General features: G+C 39.3%; 1 non-coding gene across 1 annotated transcript; it reads right to left on the bottom strand.

The window, feature by feature from the left end:
• Positions 1-7052: 7052 nt before the first annotated feature.
• LOC111758919 (U6 spliceosomal RNA) lies at positions 7053-7158 on the bottom strand. The gene has a single exon (XR_002793041.1). It is a non-coding gene; the product is annotated as a U6 spliceosomal RNA (small nuclear RNA).
• Positions 7159-9397: the final 2239 nt, after the last annotated feature.

Here is a 9397-nt window from a genome sequence, read left to right as displayed (position 1 = left end):
TAATAGGAGCACACACAGGAAGAGATGATGTCTGAACTGGCTTTTGATGAGCATATAAAAATTTGCTGGAAAGCAGATGTGGCTCAACCAGTTGGGCACCTGCCTACCACATGGGAGGTCACAGGTCCAGGTCCCAGTGCCTCCTAAAGAAGACAAGCAGACACCCACATCTGCTGCAATGTGCTAGATGCCGTACTGCACCATAACAAGCAGATGCCACAAGCCAGCAGACACCACAGCCTATGGGGAACAGATGTAGCTCAGGCTGTCGGGCACTCGCCTCTGATGTGGGAGGTCCCAGGTTTGGTTCCCAGAGAAGTGAGCAAACAATGAACAAACAGACTAGAGAACCATCTGGGGGAGGGGAGGAAAGATAAAATAAATAAACAAACAAATCTTTTTTAAAAATTTGCTAAGCTCATTTCCTCTTATTTGCATTGTCCCTCTATTTATATGCATCTGGTGCTTGAAAGTACATTAAAATATCATTTGTTATTTTAGTAGTTATTTACTAAACACCTAGTACATACGCAGAGCTCTATGTTCATATTTGTGCATAATGCAAAGAAGATGGTACAGTACTACTATCAAAACAGATATTCCAAAAATAAAATAATGAACAATAATAAGTACTTAACTTAACAATGGCTGTGAAATATCAAGCAGCCAAAATACAAACAAACAGTCAAGAACGTGTTGGATTTACCAATGTAACTGACAAGGAACCCTTAATAGATAAATGTCAAATATGCTATTCCATAAAATAAGTCAGATTTTCCATTGATTATGCATAAGCCTAGAAAGTGTTTTGGGCTTTTGTTGGTTAGATGGCTGGTTGTGTTTTTTTAGTACTTTGCCTTATCTTCCATGTAAAAAGTACAAATGTGAAACACAAAACTAAGTAAAATAATGGTTACAGGGCAAAAGTGTCTTGAAGAAATTTGCTTCTTGTCTCCTTGACCTTGGCATTGGAGGGTCTGGAGGTCCTAGTGCCCAAGGAAGGAATGCTTCCCCCAGAAAAGAGGGACATGGTTCTGATGAATTAGAAAGTGAAACAGGCCCCTCAATTTTGGAGGCTCTTTATGACTCTGAATCAACAAATAGAGCATTAGGTAAATGATCTAAGCTTCCCCCTTAAGAAGATTAAAAAAAAGAGAGAGAGAAAGAAGCAAATTAAACTCAACATATGTAGAAACAAAGAAATATAAAAATAAGAGAAAAAACAATTAAATTTTAAAAAGCATATATAGCAAGAAAATCAATGAAAGCAAAATCTCATTCTCTGAAGAAATCAACAAAATTATTAAAACTCTATCTAACTAGACTTCTCAAGAATAAAAGAGAGGAGACACAAATTGCCAATGTTAGAAATTAAAGAGAAGCTACCACTATAGATGCTTCAGATATTAAAAGCATAACATGGAAATATTATGAACAACATAATGACAACAAATTTAACAGCCTAGATAAAATGGACAAATTCCCTAAAAGAATATAACTTACCAAAACTGACTCAAGAAGAAACAGAAAATTGAAATACAGCTATATCTTACTAAAGTAACCAAATTTGTATTTATCTTCCCACAAGGAAATCTCTAGGCCCAAATGGCTCTCCCTGTAAATTCTATATTCAACATTAAAACATTTTAAGAAGAAATAACACAAATCTTACACCTAACTTTCAGAAAATAGAAGACAAGCCCAGCATTCCTCTTAATAAAACCTACAAAAGACATCACAAGAAAAGAAAACTACAGGCTGCTATCCTTTATGAATACAGATACAAAATCCATTAAAAACAATTAGCAAATTACATCCAGGAATATTTTTAGAGGATAAAAAATCACAGTGGGGATGTGGATGTGGCTCAACTTATAGAGCGTCCACCTACCATATGGAGGGTCTGGGGTTCTATACCCAGGCCCTCTGACCCATGTGGTAAACTGGCCCACATGCGGTGCTGATGTGCGCAGGAAATGCCGTGCCACACAGGGCTCCCCCACATAGGGGTGCCCCACTTGCAGGAGTGAGCCCCACAAGCAGAGCCGCCCCGTGTGAAAAAAATCCCAGCCCACCCAAGAGTGGTGCCGCACACACAGAGAGCTGTTGCAGCACACAGAGAGCTGTTGCAGCAAGATAAGGCAAAAAAAAAAGAGAAGCAGTGTATTAGCCAAAGGGGTGCTGATGCAAAATAATAGAAATTGGTTGGTTTTTATAAAGGGTATTTATTTGGGGTAGGAGCTTACAGATACCAGGCCATAAAGCATAAGTTACTTCCTTCACCAAAGTCTATTTGGAGCAAGATGGCTGCCGACGTCTGCGAGGGTTCAGGCTTCCTGGATTCTTACATTCCTGGGGCTTGCTTTTCTCTAGGTTCAAGGTTCCTTTCTTCCTGGGGCTGGCTTCTCTGTCTTCTGTGTGCTGACTTCCTGGGGCTCCAGCTTAAGTCTTCAGCATCAAACTCCAACTTCAGAGACCCTCAACTCTGTTCTTTGCCATGCCATGCCCTAATCATAACTCAGTCATGCACAGGTACAGATCAGATTACAAGCATAATCCAATATTTCTTTTTGTGATTCATCAATATTAAACTGCTACATGCAGTTTCCCAGTGCTGCCTGATAATACAAGCAGACGCAGAACACACAGTGAACGGACACAGAGAGCAGACAACGGGGGGGAAGGGGAGAGAAATAAATAAAATAAATCTTAAAAAAAAAAAATCATGGTCAAGTGGAGTTTATTCCTGAAATACAAACTCAGCTTTACATTTGTAAAGCAGTCAATGTAATTTATCATATATAACAGAATATGGTACATTTCATTAGATGTAGGAAAAGCATCTGAAAATCTAACAACATTAGATACTGATCATTAGAACATTAGAACATTAGATACTGATCATTAATCAGTAATGATTAAAAACTTACAGCAAACTAGGAATAGATGATAATTTCTTCAACCTGATTAAGCTATCTACAAAAACCTACAGCTAACCTACTTAATAGTGAAAGACTGAATATTTTCCACATAAAATTTGGAACAAGGAAACATTATACTAGAAGTCATAGCCAATATAAGAAGGCAAAATGGAAAAAGAATAAGTTTGGAAAGAAGATGTACAAGTATATCTAATCATAGATGACATGATCGTATATATAGAAAATGGAAAAGAGTCTTGCTGCTAAAACAAACGAATCAGTTTAGCATGGCTGCAGGACACAAGATCACTCAAAAATCAACTGCATTTCTATATATTAACAATAACAGTGGGAAAATGAAATTTTAAAATACCATTTACAAGAACATTCAAAAATATGAATTACTTAGGGATAAATCTAATAAAATTGTGCAAGAGCTGTACAATGGTAACTCTAAAACATTACAGAGAGAAATCAAAAGACAATCTAAATAAATGGAGAGTTAGATCATGTTCATGGATTGAAAAATTCAATATTGGAAGCGGACTTGGCCCAGTGGTTAGGGTGTCCGTCTACCACATGGGAGGTCCGCGGTTCAAACCCCGGGCCTTCTTGACCCATGTGGAGCTGGCCCACGCACAGTGCTGATGCGCGCAAGGAGTGCCGTGCCACACAGGGGTGTCCCCTGCGTAGGGGAGCCCCACACGCAAGGAGTGCGCTCCGTAAGGAGAGCCGCCCAGTGCGAAAGAAAGTGCAGCCTGCCTAAGAATGGTGCTGCACACACAGAGAGCTGACACAACAAGATGACGCAACAAAAAGAGACACAGATTCCTCTGCCGCTGACAACAACAGAAGTGGACAAAGAAGACAACATAGCAAATAGACACAGGGAACAGACAACCAGGGTGGGGGAGAGGGGAGAGAAATAAATAAATAAATAAATAATAAATAAATAAATCTTTAAAAAAAAGAAAGAAAAATTCAATATTGTTAAGATATCAATTCTTCTCATATTGATTTATAGCTTTCATGCAAAAACAAAATCCCAGTAGACTATTTTTAGATATTGATAAGCCTATTCCAAAATTTACAGAAGGCATTGAATATCAAAAACAATTTTATAAAAGAAGTAAGAAGACTTATACTACTTGATTCAAGATTTACTAGAAAAGTAAAATAAAGACAGTATCATAAGGACAGACCTACAAATCAAAGGACTACAACAGTCTAGAAATAGACCTATATATATAGTTTATTAATTTTTTACAAAGTTGTGAAGGTAATTCAATGAAGACAAGAAAAATATTTTCACCAAATTGATGCAAATTAAAATCACAATGAGATACCATTACACATGAACTAGGATGGCTAAAATTGAAAACACTGACAATATTAAGTGTAGACAAGGATTTGGAAATGAAACTCTCATGGTGCTGGTGGGAATATAAAATGGTACCATTTTCTAAAATAGATTAGCAGTTTCTTAAAAAGTTATACATACACTTTGCATGCAACACAGAAATTCTCTTCATAGGGATTTAGTCAAGAGAAATAAAAAATGTACATCCAAACAAAGAGGTGTTCATAAATGTTCAGAGCAACATTTTTCACAATAATCCAAAACCGGAAAGCACACAAATTTTGTCAGGAGGCATGGTGGCTGAATAAACTAGTTGTTGTATATCAACACAATGGAATAAGACTCAGCAACAAAAAGGAACAAATTACTGATATATATAATATATATATTAATATATGCAATGACAAAAATAAATCTTAGAAACATGCTGAGTGAAAGAGGTCAGACCCAAAGGTGCACATACTGTGTGATTCCATTTATATGAAGTTCCAGAAAAGCCAAGACCATTCTATAATGACAAATCAGGTTTGTGGTTGGCTGGATTGGGGATTGCCTTTGGGTTGACAACAAAGGGGCATAAGAGAACTTTTTGGATTAGTGGAAATATTCTGTATTTTTATTGTGCTGGTAGTTACAGGGATGAATACATTTGTCAAAACACATCAAACTATACCCTTAAAATTGGTGCATTTTATTGTAAATTAATTACACCTAAAAATTTACTTAAAAAGAAGTATGATGCAGGATATAGAGCATAGACTAGTAGGCAGACAGAATGAATTCAAATCTCAATTCCTGAGTGTCCCATCTCAGGTGTTTGACCTTGGGTAGACTACTTTATCTCTCAGAACCTCTGTTTCCTTATCTGTGTAGTGGGAGTACTGATGCCTATATCATATAATTATGGTGCTGATTAAATTGCATATATATATACACACATATACATACATAGATACATACACATATAAAAGAATTCCACTTATAGGATATATGATATTCATATATATCAGAATATCAGAATATCTCATTTTGATATATCTATTATATGTATATAGTATATATGTAGGCCTCATAATATACTTAATAGAATTCAAATACTGTTAATTCTCTTCTGTTAAATGTCTTTGGAGGGGGTCAAAAAAACCAGAAGGTTGTGGTATTTCTTGGAGATGTTTTTCTAGTTCTTTGGACCCAAACAGTCCAGAAGTAATTATGGTCCCAAGTCACAGATCAGGCCAGCAGACATTACTTTCTTCCCTTGATAATAAGACAAAAGACAGGAAACTGACTTGGCAGCAGTTCCTTAGATAAAAGGAGGGCTTGTAGAACAAACTCTAGGAAGGGAGAAAAATAGGTAAAAAGCAGAGAAAGAAGATAGAAATAGAATTGTGGGTAATAAGACTTTACCCTGTGCTGCAATCCCAAGTTTTTTCTTCAGTTCTATGATTGATGTTGTCTGTAGGTAACAAATAATTACCGTGTTCAGTGCAGGGTAGCCTGGTGGAAAGAAAACAGCCTTTGAAGTTCACAGGCCTGGGCTTCAATGCCAACTTTTCCATTCCATGAGTGTGTGATCTTTGGCAGGAGACGGTGTCTCAGAATCACAGTCCCTCATCTCTCAGACAAGGATAATAAAACAATCTAGCTCATAGGAATGACCTGGGGATTCAAGAAAACAGGTTTCTACCGACATCTATCAGAGAGTCGGTTCTCAAAGACTGGAGTTTGGGTGAATGCAGAACTTCCCAGGGCAGGCTGCACAGAGCTCAGGAGTGGGTCCCCCAGGGGCGAGTCCAGATTGACTAAGCACTGCAACTATAACCCAGTCCTGAGGTTACTGAGCTGCTTAAGACTAGGAGGGGGCATAAAAGGCTCTGTCTGCCTCCATCGCATTCCTTGGCCACTTTCTTCCCAGTGGACATCGTCTCCATCCCCTACTACTATTTATATTTATCCTTTGAGCCTGGAATCCCCAGAGCAGAATGTGAGTGTGTCCTCCCCTGGGAAAGATTGCGTCACAAGCTGGGTACGTTCTGTGAAGTGTTTGTACTGCTCGGATTCGGTAAATACAAAACAGAGGCTACCATGTGTTCCTGACCCCTCTCCTGCATGGGCATCAGGATTCCTGTCCCAGTTGGCACTGGGTGCTTCTCCAGAGCAGTGGCTGGCTGAGGGAGCCTTGGCCAGGGGCTCTGGGAAATTGGATGACTCTTTAGAGGTCTTTCATACAGTAGAAAATCTTGAAGTGGTGCTAAGTCAATGCCTGAGAGGACCACATTCAAATTCACCAGTATTTGGAGAACATTTGAGAAAAGAAATTTATCTAACACTGATGGGAGAAGAATTAAGGAATATCTTATCATCTCCAGACTCTCCTTTCAATGAACGAAAGGCTGATTGGGGCTTTCCCTTTGTGCCCTTTTTTTTTTTTTTTTTTTGATGTTATTTCCTTTTTTTTTTAGTGTTTTTTTTTTGTCTTTCTTAAATTTTTTAATATTACATTAAAAAAATATGAGGTCCCCATATACCCCCCACCCCCCTCACCCCACTACTCGCCCCATAGCAACATTCTCCTCCATCATCATGAGACATTCATTGCATTTGGTGAATACATCTCTGAGCATCGCCGCACCTCATGGTCAATGGTCCACACCATAGCCCACACTCTCCCACGTTCCATCCAGTGGGCCATGGGAGGACATACAATGTCCGGTAATTGTCCCTGCAGCACCACCCAGGACAACTCCAAGTCCCGAAAACGCCTCCGCATCAGAAATATGGAACACTTCACGAATTTGCGTGTCATCCTTGCGCAGGGGCCATGCTAATCTTCTCTGTATCGTTCCAATTTTAGTATATGTGCTGCCGAACTAAGTCATGCTGCTTAGTAGAGTCGAAAGAAGAAGGGTTAGAAGTCATGGATTCAAGCTGTTCTGAGCTCTCCTCAATTATGAGAACTTGGACATCTCTCAACTTTTCTGAACCTTTGTCTGTTACCACTCATTGGGTATTTTTCATGTCTCATATAGCCAAAAATTATTTCATTTAATCCTTACAACAATTATATGAAATGTTTATTACCCCCATTGAATAGATGAAGAAACTGAACATAAGAAGTTGAGTAACTTGCTCAAGGTCCTGCCTTGGTAGAATCATTGATATCTTCCCAACTCCAAAGTTTATACATGCTTCTATCGCCAATATAGTCTTTAACCTTTCAAATGCACTTCTCAGCCTTAATAATATTTTTTGTTGAGGTTTTGCTTTGCAAACTTTGAAGTAATTCAAATGATTATTATATTCAAAGCTTTTTTGCTCCATGTGCTTTAGGATTTAGGGGTACCCTCCACAGAGGTTATGCCACTCTGTGTAAGTAGGAAGAGAAGATTGGTAGAGAAGATTGAAAACATGACTGTGATCATGAACACAGCAAGGGCCAGGTCAAAGACTAACTCACAGTTACACATGCATAACAGCAGCTGTTCCCCTCCGACCCCTCCCCTTCCCTGACTCTGACTGAGGCACCTGAATTAGCCTTATCTCCTGGCCACTCTCCTCCTTTGGCCTGGAACAGAAGTCACCGGAGTAAAGTCCAGGGAGACAATCCCCTCTCCTTGGATCAACTATGCAGGCTCCAGGTATCCCCAGGAACTTCTTTTGAAGTCTACTGCATCTCCCTCATAAAGTAGGTCCTTCCATTGATCTAACATCTTCCTCTGGTCCCTTCCTCTCCACCAGACCGGGGGCTGCCTTGCTCATAATAGCAAAAACTTAGAACAACTTACAAGTCCCTCCATGAACAACTGGTTAAATAAGTTGTGCGACATCCTTCCTACACTCATTAGTCAAGACTCACTCAATTGTGAGCGAAAGAAATACCACCAAATGCCTGAAGCCAAACAATAGGTTTATTGGCTTATGTAACTGAAAGACCCAAGGTTATATTGACTTCAGGTCCAGTGAGATCCAGGCATTCAAACAATGTTGTTAGGAACCCACCTTTTCCATCTCTCATCTGTGCTTTCTTTTGCTTTGACTTAATTCTCAGGCAGCAAAGATGGCTACCAGCAGCTCCAGGCTTAAAGCCCACAGAATTCACCACCCCAGAAGATAAAGAACCTCTCACTTAATAGTTTGAACAAAGTTCCTAAGCCTGCCCATTTCTGGGCCAATCCCTGCCAAATCTTGATCAAGGAGTAGATAAAAAAGCTAGACTATTAAACTTCTAAAAGACAACATGAGAAAGTCTTCATGGTTTTGGGATTGGCAAAGGTTTTCTTAGGTAAGACATTAAAAGCATGAATTGTAAAAGAAAACATAATAATTGGACTTAAAATTAAAAACAAGTCTTTGACAGACACCATTTAAAAATGAAAAGGCAAGACTCAGACTTAAAAGTAAAACAATAGATGCTCCTTATGCTATAAAATAATTCTGCCACTGTTAAAAAATGGCACATATCAATATGCATCAATATGGAAAGATCTTTGAGGGTAGAGATTTTTCTGTTTTATTTACTACTATATCTCTATTACCTAACATAGTGCACAATAGATATTGTTGAATGATAGTATGGTATGTATATATTTTTAAAAAGCAAGAATCACTAGACAATTGAGGAATTCTTTTAACGTAACAGACTGAGACAAAATGACCAAACAGGAAAAATAAAAAATAGAAAGATAAACAACTAATTGGATGGCGAACTTGGACCAGTGGTTAGAGCGTCCGTCTACCACATGGGAGGTCCGCGGTTCAAACCCCGGGCCTCCTTGACCCGTGTGCAGCTGGCCCATGAGCAGTGCTGATGCACACAAGGAGTGCCCTGCCACGCAGGGGTGTCCCCGCTCAGGGGAGCCCCACGTGCAAGGAGTGCGCCTCGTAGGGAGAGCTGCCCAGCGCGAAAGAAAGTGCAGCCTGCCTAAGAATGGTGCCGCACCCACGGAGAACTGACACAACAAGATGAAGAAACTAAAAGAAACACAGATTCCCGTGCCGCTCACAACAACAGAAGCAAACAAAGAAGACGCAGCAAATAGACAGAGAAAGCAGACAATGGGGGGCGGGGGGTGGGGGGGAGAAGAGAGGAGGGAGAGAAATAAATAAATCTTTCTTA

This window comes from Dasypus novemcinctus, chromosome 10 (genome assembly GCF_030445035.2).
Source record: "Dasypus novemcinctus isolate mDasNov1 chromosome 10, mDasNov1.1.hap2, whole genome shotgun sequence".
Taxonomy (NCBI): Eukaryota; Metazoa; Chordata; class Mammalia; order Cingulata; family Dasypodidae; genus Dasypus; species Dasypus novemcinctus.
The sequence above is the reverse complement of the archived record's forward strand: the minus strand, read 5'-3'. Positions and strand labels throughout refer to the sequence as shown.